The 13,481-nt window shown below is 43.5% G+C and overlaps 1 protein-coding gene across 1 annotated transcript in view; it reads right to left on the bottom strand.

Annotated features, from left to right (window-relative positions):
- Positions 1 to 6,904, bottom strand: part of TBXA2R (thromboxane A2 receptor) — a 47,462-nt gene extending 40,558 nt beyond the window's left edge. Inside the window, exon 1 of the mRNA XM_032222873.1 lies at positions 6,836 to 6,904. The gene's annotated coding sequence lies outside the window, so the exon portion shown is untranslated. The remainder of the gene's footprint in view (positions 1 to 6,835) is intronic.
- Positions 6,905 to 13,481: the final 6,577 nt, after the last annotated feature.

Genomic DNA, 13,481 nt, shown 5'->3' with positions numbered 1-13,481 from the left:
CTCAAGGCCCGGAGGTTGGATCCGTCCCACAGGGTGCTTAGAACTGGTCCACAGGGCTGTCCTGGAAACAGGAAAGGACTGGCCTGTGGTGCCCCTGCCAGTGAAAATGGAGCTTCCCTGTGACGCCTTCACTATGATTCAGGCACTTGGCAATGGTTGTGCGCTTGTAAAAGTTACACCATCCCATGATCACATATCTCACTTAACCAACAACCTCACCATTTAACAAATTTTCTGGACCCAATTGTGATTGCAAATCAAGGATTACCTGTACACAGGGCAAAAAGTGTTTAAATGTTAAAACAATAACAACAGCAGCAGCAAAGACTCCCCTAAACTCTGCTGAAGATGTTACCCTGCCTGGTAATGAAACATTCAGAAACCAATCCACAAGCTTGGAGAATGAACCTTTGCCCTCATCTTACACCCGAGCTATAGATATTTGCCAGTATGGCAAAGATTGCTGTCCTTTCTACCAAGACAGACAAAGATACAGAAGAAAACTCGTAGGATTTGACCAAAACTTTACCATGGAATATTATCCTGTTGCTCAGTTTGCCATCTTTCATTAGCATTAGATCAGGGGTGTCAAACTCAAGGGTTGGGGGCCGGATTCAGCCTGCAGGGAGCTTAGATCTGGCCCACGGGGCTGCCCTCGAAACAGCGAAGGACTGGCTAGTGCCTCTGCTAGTGAAAACGGAGCTCAGGAGGGCTGTGTGCAGCTCTCCTGAGCTCCGTTTTCGCTGGCAGAGGGCTGCAGGAGGCCATCGCACCCAAAAATGCAGCTCATGATGGTCTCAAGTCGCACTCCCAACTCCGTTTTCACTGGCAGAGGGTTGCAGGAGGCCGTCGCAGCCGAAATGAAGCTTGGGAGCCAGTTTTCACTGCTAGAGCACTCGGCCCGCCACAGGAGCCCCTGATGTCAAGCTGGCCATGCCCATCTTGACCCCCAAACACAACCCTGATGAGTCCCTCAATGAAATAAAGTTTGACACCCCTGCATTAGATGGAGGTGAGGAAGTGACACAGATATTAATGATTTAATGGGAGAAAAATTTACATAGTGATGGTGGAGTGTTATACTTCCGAAATTTAGACATTTATAAATCTGGTTGAATAAAGCTCCTTTCCTAGTATCTTCATTCATTCATTCATTTATTCAATATACATAGCCACCTGCTTTACTCTGGTAGGTAACTTGATTTTGGGAACTGAGTTTGAGTTTGAGTTTGAGTTTTATTTCATTTGTATGCCGCCCTTTTCCCTGAAGGGACTCAGGGCAGCTCACAACTCAAGGGAAGGGGGATACAGACAGTTAACAACAACACAAAAACAATACATAGTTAAAACGCAACAATCATACCATTCGAGATAGGGGCAACGATTCTTTAGCCCCAGGCCTGTCGGAACAGCCAGGTTTTAAGGGCTATGCGGAAGGCCTGGAGGGTGGTGAGGGTGTGAATCTCCACGGGGAGTTCGTTCCAGAGGGTCGGAGCAGCCACAGAGAAGGCTCTCCTCCGGGTAGTCGCCAGTCGACACTGGCCGGCGGATGGAATTCGGAGGAGGCCTGCTCTGTGCGATCTAATCGGTCTGGTGGAGGTAATTGGCAGGGAGCCCCCAATGGCTCTGTGGTCTTTGGAGGGGTGGGGGTGGGACTGAAATTTTGGGTCTGGAAATGCAGAGACAAGAGTTGGAGTGGGGAATAAAAGAAAAAGAACATTAAGATTGGCCCCTCTTTAAACCTATTCGAGTGTGCAATGATTTATTTAGAAAGTAATTAATGAATGGATTAAGTAGAGGCTTAAGCAGCTAACATTTTGGGATGCTTTGGTCTGGATTTTCTCACTGAGCTGGGCTCCTGACCAACAAAACAGGACTCACCAATCAACACTACAAACCATTTCTACTTTTCAACATCAATCCCGAAATAACACACAAGATTGCCACGTTTGCATCGTAGCGGCACGCAATATCAGGCAAAGAATCATTGAGAGCAACTATACCTGCCTGAATATGGACAGGCAGCAATGCCTCTGGCTCAGCATTAACCATTGGTTCTCTTCTAACTTCTTTTTTTTTAATGAGTTGATGTGCTCTACATGGGACTGCCCTTGAAGAGTGTTCGAAGACTCCAATTAGTCCAGAATGCAGCCGTGCGAGCGATTGTGGGTGCACCAAGGTACACCCACGTTACACCTATCCTCCGCGAGCTGCACTGGCTACCTATTAGTCTCCGAATCCGCTTCAAGGTGCTGGTCGCTACCTATAAAGCCCTACATGGCATCGGACCTGGGTACCTGAGAGACCGCCTCCTGCCGATTACCTCTCTCAGACCAATTAGATCTCACAGGTTAGGTCTCCTCCGGATTCCATCTGCCAGCCAATGTCGGCTGGCGACCCCCTGGGGGAGAGCCTTCTCTGTTGCAGCTCCGGCCCTCTGGAACGAGCTCCCTGTCGAGATCCGGACCCTTACTACCCTCCCGGCCTTCCACAAAGCCACCAAGTCCTGGCTGCTCCAGCGGGCTCGGGGGGTGGTGGTCTGAGAAACATCTACCTCCACGGAAATTGTGAATGTTGGTTTTGTTTTTAATATGTTGTCTTTGTCTCGTTTCCCCCTTTCCCTTGTCTTTTGTGAGCCGCCCGGAGTCCTCCGGGAGTGGGCGGCATACAAGACAAATAAATAAATAAATAAATAAACAAACAAACAAACAAACAAACAAACAAACAAATAAATAAATGACATGTCAGCTATTGTAATATATTTTTCTCTGGTTTCATAGGGGCTGTGTAAGAAAAGTTTACAATTCTCAATTTCCTTTTGGAACATTTTATTGGGTTTTTTTCTCTCAACTTTTTAATAATTGTATTTTATGTTGCTTGTTTAACATTTATACTACCTGGATTGCTAACTTTAATATCTTTTCTGATGTGGCCCACAATGAAATCGAGTTTAATACCCCTGAGCTAGATTATACTTTGCTTGCCCCTAAAAAAAAACAAAAAAACCCATTAACATTATGGCTCTATGATTGTTTGCTTCAAAGGGAATCAACCGTGCCCAGCACAATGAATCAATGCAGTGGGGTGGCCTGAAAAATGATCAAGAATATGATCAAAAATGATCAAGAGCCAAGCGTGATCCAGAGAGAAACTTCTCCAAACAACTGAAAGCAGCAATAGCTCCCCCCTCACACACACAAACAAACACACATTTTTCTGAGAGCAACTTGTTTGCGTTAACAGCATGTATTTCCTATTTTACAGTTTTTTTGATTTGACATGTTTTGAAAACAAAACTGTGATTGATTCAGTATTCTGGGTTCATGATGTCCTTCGAATGGATTCCGTAAACAGCAAGCCACAGCTGAATCTAGAGCCTCTTATCATTTTCCCAGCCCTGGGAATGTATTGTTCCTAATTCCTGCCTGCCCTCCATCTTCTAAATCTCTCCCCTTTTCACAACACAACGTGCCCCCTAACTTGTGGGTGTCCCCAAAATCAGGCCTGGCTAAAACATGACCAAGACTGATGGATTGCTAGTTTGTTTTAATACAAATGAAATGCTTACATCCAGATTGAAAGGCATTACCAAATATTTGGAGATGCAAAAGTTGTGCAAACCAATGGAAAGTTTTGTCTTTTGGCAGCCAAAGGGGAAAATATGGGGGGGGGGGGGAGTGTGCCTTGGTGGTAAAAAGAAACAAAGCTGATTTTGATAGAAGGCAGAAAGGGAAAGTGGTGTATGAGACTGCAATGGCCATTTTCCACAGCCACTGCTGGTTATGATGGATGTTGTAATCCAACACAGCTTTTGGCTTCCTGTTGGAAAAAGCTGCGTTGAATGATATTATAGGGGCAGTCAGCCCAGTGGTGGGTTTCAAATCCCGTTCCAACCGGTACAGCACATGCATGCGTCTTAGTGCTTCCGCGATGCTCAACAACACTCCAGCTGCTCCGCTGAGCGTCGCACAGACGCTGTTTGTGCCATGTGTGTGCACGGCAGCGCAGAAACTTTAAATCACAGGTGAGGAGCTCAGGCGGGCTGGTGTGCCCTCCGAAGCACCGTACCGGGACGGTATCCGGTGCTCCGGGCTGGCTCCAGTACGACCGTACCGGGATGTACCGCCTGCAACCCACTACTGATTCAGCCCTTTTATAGCCCTTTTTAGTTGCTCCGTATCAAAAACTCACTCTTTTTGTCTGGAAAGTCAAAAGCATTTCCATCTTCAAACCCATTTTCTATATTTTCTTGTCTTTATTCCTCTGCTTTTTCCTCCACAAAACATGAGGCAATGGATAAATCAAGGAAAATACAAATGTATGATTTATTTGTATCCCTTTATTATTTTTTATAAGTAACTCAAGACAGCTAACATACCTAATACTGCATCCTCTTCCTATTTTCCCCACATCACCATCCCTGTGAGGTAGGTTTGGCTGAGATTGTGACTTGACCCAAATCACTCACGTGGCCTAAGGCAGGATTCGAATTCATAGTTTCCTGGTATCAAGCCTAGTGCCTTTAGCATTAGACCAGACCTGGGCATTTTACAGCCCATGGATCACAACTGGCACTTTGGCAGTCCCGGTGTGCCCCCCCCCCCGCCCAGGAGGTCAATTGGAAATTAGAAATCAAATATAAATAAGTATGCACCATGCATGCAATACAACTGCGTTGCTTTTATTTTGAAGGCGACTGCTTTTTTTATTTTCCAATTTACTTATGTATGTGCGTGTGCTCCTACGCACCTTCACAGCCCTATCTGTTCACCCCCACCCCACCCCCCCAACAGTCCCAGTTTCTCATGTGACATCCCTGGGAAAATTAATTGCTGCACCCCTGCTGCACTAGACCAAAGTGGCTCTCCCAAATTTGTTTCAGAAAGGGCTGAATCGCTCTGCTGCTTCATAACGGAGTGATTGGTGTCTATAACAGGGTGTCAAACTTGATTTCATTGAGGGCCGCATCAGGGTTGTGTTTGAACTCGGGGTGCCAGGGTGGGCATGCCACTAGGCGTCACTCATGTTGGGGCACCTGTGGTGGCCCAAGCGCTCTGGCAGCAAAAACGGGCTCCCGAGATCCATTTTTGGTTGCAAAGGCCTCCTGCAACCCTCTGCCAGCGAAAACGGAGCTTGGGAGGGCTGCCCACAGTCCTTGCAAGCTCCATTTTCGCTGGCAGAGGCACCATGGGCCATCCTTCGCTGTTTCCAGGGCATCCTAGGGGCCAAATCTAAGCACTCCGCAGTCCGGCTCCAGCCCCTGGGTCTTGAGTTTGACGCCCCTGGTCTAAAATATTGATTTAAAAGAAGCGAAGAATACCTGCAGTCGGTCAAATCGTGTTCACACTGAAGGATGGGAACAAAGTTCTCCTATTCATTTAGGGGATTTATTTTTGTTTCATAGATTTAGATAACTACCCAGTTCAAATAAATTACTTTGGGCCACTTCTAACATTAAAATAATAATTAAAAAAAAACTTAAAAACATGAAAACCTGCAAACAACAAATAATTATCAACATAACGTATGCATTTAATATATAAAATAAATCAGTAACTAGGAGACAGGCTCCCTCACGCATCCAGGGCCTCAGATTTGAGCCCTGAACTACAGGGAACTTTCGCACAAAAATGTGTCAACAATTTACGAAGTAATAGAACACCAGGGAGATATGAGAAACAGAAAACTATCTTGAGCCAAATTATGACAGATGAGAGACTAGAAACTGAAACAATTATTTAAAAGAGATCATGACTTTTATGATTCACAGGCTCGTCCACAAACCTCACAAATTTAAACTGTATGGTCCAAAAACCACTGTGTTCTAACATGAATTTATTTCTTCCAAGCTAGAGATGAAAGATTAGAATCCATTTCTTTGGGTTTCCTGTACCTTCTACTGTGCCTTTTTTGTAGTTTTGCTTCTGCAAATGAAAGTGTCTAACAGCCCGATCAACCTTTAACAACCCTCTTCCTTATTTATGAATGCATCTCATCTCTTCTGAAGCCTATCATCATCATCATCATCATCATCATCATCATCATCATCATCATCATCACATATAGTGGCATGGAGTTCCATCAGCTACCAACATGCATTGTGAAAAGACATAATCCTTTACTTTTGGATGTCAGAGCAAGACTCAGCTATTGATAACTTGCAAACAGGCTATTCTGATTCATTGATTCTCCTGCTTATACATGAGAACAGGGAAACCATTTGGTATCCCCAAACAAATTGCCTTCTCATTAAGTTCCCACCCTGAAAATCACCTCGTATACTGAAGCAAATGTAATCTGGAGAATGGTTCTTATTTTAGAAAATCTCTTTGGAAGAGAGAAGGAATAGCCATCCTCTGAGGTCTTAACACCAATGAAGCTGAACAAGAAGAGTGTGCTAAGCCTGCTAATGAAGTTTCCTCAGATTAAGTGATTAATGCATTAAGGAAGGATTTTTCAATGAAGAAACTGACTCAGCAAAAACATAGCCAATTTTGACACAGCCAAGAGCTGGAGCTTGGAGACCGCTTTAAGTTGATAAACCTAATTTATCTGCCAATGTTCTCATCATTTGCCACTCCTATTTACTAACTTCATCTCAAGAGAAGAGAAGCACATTACTGTTTTCCAATCTTCCTCCCTGATTCTCTTCTCACTTTTTTCTTCTTGTGGATTACCATTTTTGTACCTTAGGAACTTCCAAAGGAACACATTTTTCAGTTTACTTTTTTACCATGGCACCGTTGATTTCTGCCTGCATCTTGGTACCAGAATGGCCCTTCTTTAAACAGAAAAACAAGAGCAAGCAGAGGAGATCCAGGTACTGGCCACCTACCTTTCAACTGGGAACTGAGAAGTTGGTGTCTCTTGCTCAGGGGGCAGCCCGGCGTCTGTCTAAGCCGCCTGCATTTGTACAAAGCACAGAAAAGACGGAAGGGAGGGTGGGAGAAGGGAGGGGCCTCCAGATTCTAGACCAGAGGTTGGCTGCATCTGCAGGAGTCTTCTCATTACTCAGAAGGGAAGGGGGTCTGTGGAACTCCCTGGGAAAGGGAATTTAATTATTTTTGTAATTGAAGGTTACTTTGGGAAGGTCATTCCAGAATGCTAAGAGAGAACACATGTGCGGCAGGAGACAATTAGGTCCATTTCAATCCCCAGGGACTAGAATTGAGGATGAGGCAAGAGAAAATGAATCAGGACAGGACATTGCAAAGAGGTGAGACAGCTGCCCACCAAACTCTGGAATGGAGAGGGGATTCCCCACCCCAGATGGAACAGATGTTTTTTCAGTGGGGGTTAGGGAGGGAAGGAAGTGTAGCTAAAGCTGAGCCAGTGGTGTAGGGGCTAAGCTGCTAGACTAGAAATCAGAAGATTGTGAGTTCCGGTCTAGCTTTCGGCATGAAAGCCTTCTGGGTGGCTCTGGGCCGTTCATTCTCTCTCAGCTCAACCCACATCACAGGGTTGTTGCTGTGGGGAAAAATAGGAGGAGGAAGGTGTGCTAGATATATTTGCCATCTGGAGTTTTTGTAAAAATAATAAATGTGGGATATATCTATATATATAAAAGGCAAATACCACTCACTCATCACGAAATCTCCAGAATCGTAAAGCCTACAAACTTGAAATTTGGTTTGTATGTTGCTCTTGCTTCTAGGTGTTCACTAAGAAAGGATTTTTCGAAATGACCATCAGATCATTAGCATTTCTTATACAATAATTAATATACTCTGATGCTAAGGAGTTCTACTCTCCCTCCCCACCTGAAAAGAACTCTGTTCCAACTGCCAGTTGCCTTATATTAACATGTTCTGACGCTAAGGAATTAGACATTCTGCTCCCCCTCCTCTCCTGAAAAGAACCCCGTTCCAACTGCCAGTTGCTTCATATTCCGTTACCTCAGTTCAAACTGACAAACGTTCCACTCTTTCATTTGGGAGCAGTGTGGGGCTCCTTACAGTACTAAATGTCGGTACCTCACCAAAATGTCCACACCTTTCACCTATGGAACTGCTTCTGGACTCAAGGTGGCGGGAGTGATATTCCCTTATGTGTTTCAATCAGCGACCACCACTGAGCTAACAGATTGTGATACGAATTTCTCCTGCATAGCCCGATCACATAGTTTCATTGTGAAGCACGGATATCCAGCTAGTGTGTGTATATATATATAAAAGCTACTAAATAAAATAAAGCAAAATCCAAACTGCCATGTTTCTAAGAGGGCGTTTTCTATGCAAGTTTGACCCACATCACTCAACTTCCCTCAAAGTCTATGGAGATTCCCAATCATCCAGGCCATAATTTCCCCAAAGGTTTTTCTTTGAAGACGTTTTGCTTCTCATCCAAGAAGATTCTTCGTGAGCTGAAGAAGCTTCCTGGATGAGAAGCGGAACGTCTTCAGAGAAAAACAAGAAAGTCCATTTGCCTCTTGAAAAAGCACCTTTGGGTTCCCTTGAAGTCATTTTATTGCCTCTTTTGCCTGTGAGGGATGCATCCTCTACCCTATAATTAATGGGATGTCAAATTGGTGGCCCATGGGCCAGATGTGTCATGCACAGGCCACCCTCATCCCCCAGCTCTGCGAATGGGAAAAACATCATGAAACATCACCTGATGGCAGTGTGACACCACGAGTTTGACACCCATGGTATCGAACAGCACAACACTCATTTTTTCTACTCCCACCTCTTCCAATTAGAATAGAATAGCAGAGTTGGAAAGGGCCTTGGAGGTCTTCTAGTCCAACCCCCTGCTTAGGCAGGAAACTCTACACCACTTCAGACAAATAGTTATTCAACATCTTCTTAAATACTTCCAGTGTTGGAGCATTCAGAACTTCTGGAGGCAATTGTTCCACTGATTAATTGTTCTGTCAGGAAATTTCTCCTCAGTTCTAAGTTGCTTCTCTCCTTGATTAGTTTCCACCCATTGCTTCTTGTCCTACCCTCAGGTGCTTTGGAGAACAACTTGACTCCCTCTTCTATGTGGCAATTAAGTCAAGGCATTATTACTCCATCCTCCTCATGCTTTGGAAAATGTAATACAGGAGATCCTTGAGTGACAACCACAATTTAGATCAGAATTTCTATTGCTAAGATAGATTGCCTGATTTTATAACCATTTTTTGCCATGGTTGTTAAGTGAAGCTGGCTTCCCCATTGTCTCTGCTTGTGAGAAACTGGCTGGTAAGGTCACAAATGATGACCATCCTAAATACAGGTAGTCCTCAACTTACAAGAGTTCTTTAGTGACTGTTCAAAGTTACAACAGCACTGGAAAAAGTGACTTATGACCATTTTACACAGTTACGACCACTGCAGCATCCCCATGGTCATGTAATCAAAATTCAGAGGCTTGGCAACTGACTCATATTTATGACGGTCGCAGTATCTGGAGTCATGTGATCACCTTTTGGGACCTTCTGACAACCCAAGTCAATGGGGAAGCTATATTCGCTTAACAACTATGTTACTAACTTAACAACTGCAGTGATTCACTTAACAACCGTGACAAAAATGGCTGTAAAATGGAGCAAAATTCACTTAACAAATGTTTCTGGGCATGGATTTTGAGGTCAATTATGGTCATAAGTCAAGGATTACTGTCAACCCTGAAGCTGGCCCGACTGAGGCCATTTTGAGACTTCAGTGCTGACACACTGAAGGAGAGGGAGAGGGAGGGAGGAATGGAGATAGTTGGGGGTGTTGTAGTCAAAACAAAATACTTTCTCTTGGGAACCAAGGACATTCCTGCAGGTGTTCAGAAGGAGAGCGCTGGAGTCACTTAGCATCTGGACAACATCCTGATTGGACCATGTGACTAATTGTTTTGAGAAAGTGACAAACTATTCTTTTAACTAGGTGAAAACCACAGGAAGAATCAGAGTCGGTTTTCCCCAGCCTGTGCCAACATGACATATTCCATAAACCTAATTGTTGGCTATGGGTATGTTACTTGGAACCCTGACAACTACCTTACATGCCAGTTGTCAAACACCTGAATTTTGATCACATGATCTTGGGGAGGTGGATTGCTGCAATGATTGTAAATACGAGTACCCGTTGTATGTCCCTTTTTTCATTGTAACTTCAAATGGTCACTACTTGTATTTTAAAAAATACTACTCCAACAACGGTAGCTTTTCTTGAATATCATTCTCCTTTACATTTTCAAGGACCCACTTAAAAAAAAAAACAGTTTTCTGGATTGAACAAAAAGAGACTAAAGTTAACACAGTAGCACATTTTATTCTTTTGCTTTTTTTTACTGGAAGAAAGCAAACTCAAAAATTATGATTGCCTAATAATGCTAAAAGCGTCTGATTCAGTTAACTATCCATTAGGAAAAAATTAAATACCAATTAAGTAGGTTCCACAAAGATGGAAAAAAAGAAAAAAAAAGTGATGGAGAACTACTGTTGCTATAATGAAATAAAAATGATTGTGCTAAAAAGTAGTTTAGAAGTCAAGAAACTAATGCTGGTGGGTTAAAACTAGAGGGGATCATATGTTTACAGTGCTTTTTATACCCAGTGGGATTTTGAACCAATTGAGTAACAAAATAACAAGATTGGAGGGACCTTGGAGGTCTTCTAGTCCAACCCCTGCTCAAGCAGGAGACCCTATACCAGTGATGGGCAACCTTTTTGGCGTGGTGTGTCAAAAATCGGCAAAAAATCGAGCATAACTCGCGTTGTGTGTCACTTCGACAAAAACATAATTTTGCGCAATTTATAGTTTAAACTACAAAAATGTATAATTGCAATATATAATTGTATTTAATAAACCAAAAACAAATTATTTAACATACCTGCTTAGTAACTTCTTTCATCCTCACTTTTTTCCAAGAGCTGGGAATGATTAGTTTCAAAATGTCTATTTATATTCCACGTTCTGCTTACTACCGTTTCAGTACATAGAACGCAAAATGATCTGCCATTTTTTTCTATAATGCCATACATCTCGCTCCATGTCTCTTGAAAGGGTCGGCCACTGCCACTACCACTCCCTTTACTTAACCTTTGTTTCTTATTTTTTGGGTGCTCCATCAGTGGGCCAGTGACAGCAGATAGAATTATAGATAGCCAATTAGGGGTTAACTAGCCTAACAAGCTAACACAACCTCCCCCTCACTTATCTCAGTTATTGTGGGCAATTACAAGTCCATGGCACCCCAATAGTTGCTGCTAATGGCGCTCACAGTTCCCATTGGCACTCTGCTGTTCCCGGCTGTGGTGCGGTCGTAACCCGCAGTCCCAGGAGTAGACTCTCTGTGCCGGCCTGACTGGAGAGAGGCGCGCACTGTTCCCGCGCGCCTCTCCTGCGGGTCCTCCCTCGCCGCGCTGATGACGTGTGTGCGCACGGCACGCACGCCTTACCAGCAGCCCCTGCGCTCAGAAAGGGGCGGCGGCGATACAGTAAGTGAGTGTGGGCGGGGGAGATCACACGTCCCGTCCCCCCATTCCTCCAGCACAGATTTTTTCATCCTCGGCGGCCGTGCAGGAGCCGAGGATGAATCGCATGAAATCCTGTGCGTGTCACCCCAAATGGCTACGCGTGTCAGCACTGACACGCATGTCATAGGTTCGCCATCACTGCCCTATACCATTTCAGACAAATGGCTGTCCAATCTCTCCTTTAAAACCTCCAGTGATGGAGCACCCATAACTTCTGAAGGCAAGCCATTCCACTGTTCTATTGTTCTCACTATTAGGAAGTTTCCATCCATTGTTTCTTGTCCTGCCTTCAGATGCTTTGGAAAATAAGTTGACCTGTCTTCTTGTGGAGGCCCCTTAAATATTGGAACACTGCTATCATATCATCCTTAGTCCTTCTTTTCACTAGACATACCCGATACTGGCAACCATTCTTCATATGTTTTAGCCTCTCCTTAATGCTTCTTTTTGCTCTCCTTGGCACTCCATCTTGAGTTACAGAATCTAGAGTTACAACAATTTCAAACATAATCTGTTGTAATGTTATGGTTTCTTTTTGGTGCTATGCCATTCTTCCAACTAGTAAACACTGCAACTCTAATTTCAAAATAAGATTTTGTTTTCACTTATCTCCAACTGCCAAAGAAGCATCCAAAGAGCACCTGTGTAAACAACCCATGCTCTTTTCCTTATCTCTTCTATAAACAAGCCTTTGAAGTGCAAAGTCAAAATGATCAAAGAGAAAAAAGAAAAAGCAATATTTCCAGGACTCAACCTCCAACCTCCAAGTAGCAGTGTAACTTCTTTTCCCTCTGATGTTACTACCCTCCTTATATTCCTTTTATATCTTCTTTATATTCCAGGCTTAAAAGAAACAAAATTCTTAAATGGAGCAAAATAAAGAGAAAAAACCCCTCGAAACTAATATAAAAATAAAGAAAAAGATTTAATCCATAGGTAAAAAAAGAAATAGAAGAAGAAAAACCAATACTTTCACTTTAAAAAGTAGGAAATACTTGCAAAACCTCCATCCATAAAAAAGGATAACACTGTACAATATAGCTTAATTTCGCCGCTTATTTTTATTTTCTTCTTTGTTTAATTTAGCTTTGATTTTTTTGGGGGGTAGTCTCTTTTATAACAATAAAATTTCCTCACCAAATGGACACATTTCTTTTTCCGCTTTCCTCCTGTTGCGGAGCTGTCCCAACTTCAGCAGCTTTTGGCTGCACTTCTGTCGCCGGCAAGAAGAGATTCTCTTGGATCAATCAGGGACTTTGCTATGTCCCTGAGATCAGCAAGGTGTACTCTTCCCTATCACCGTCTCTTCGGGATGGTTTAGGTCCAAAAGGACCGTCCAGCGGCAAAAGTATCAACTGCGATCTCGGAGCTCCGAGATCGCACATCGTACAGTTGCGACATCAGCTCCTGTATTCCAACACTGGAAGTCTTTAAGAAGATGTTGGATAGCCATTTGTCTGAAACAGTATAGGGTTTCCTGCCTAGGCAGGGGGTTGGACTAGAAGACCTCCAAGGTCCCTTCCAACTCTGCTATTGTATTGTATAACCTGGGGTGATTTTCAGGTCCTTCCTTCTTAGCCAAAATGAATGACCCACAGTTTCTCTGTGACAGCAGCTGCTTCCCTCTCCAAGCCTGGTAATTTTTCAGCTGGAGCTGGCTGGAATGCTGCATGCCAAAATTAACAAGAAGCAGACCATCCTCTGAACTGAGATGGTTCATGAGCTTTTATCACATCTGACAGATCTTTAGCAGAAAAAGATGCATTGCCTATGTGTGAGAAAGTGCAAGACATGGACTGGAGAGCGGTGTGACAAGGGGAAACCACAACACACATAACAATCTGATTTTAATCCTCTTGTCATCATGGTCTTATGTATGTTTAATTAAATTGATTGTTTTAAGTGGATTGTGTAATACGTTTTAATTGTTGGCTTTCGTGTACACTACCCACGACTTGGACAGGAGAAACCTTTACCTTAATCTTTATAGATAGTCCTTGACTTATGACTGCAATAGGGGGCAGGG

The sequence above is a fragment of the Thamnophis elegans genome, chromosome 1 (genome assembly GCF_009769535.1).
Source record: "Thamnophis elegans isolate rThaEle1 chromosome 1, rThaEle1.pri, whole genome shotgun sequence".
NCBI classification, from domain to species: Eukaryota; Metazoa; Chordata; class Lepidosauria; order Squamata; family Colubridae; genus Thamnophis; species Thamnophis elegans.
The sequence above is the reverse complement of the archived record's forward strand: the minus strand, read 5'-3'. Positions and strand labels throughout refer to the sequence as shown.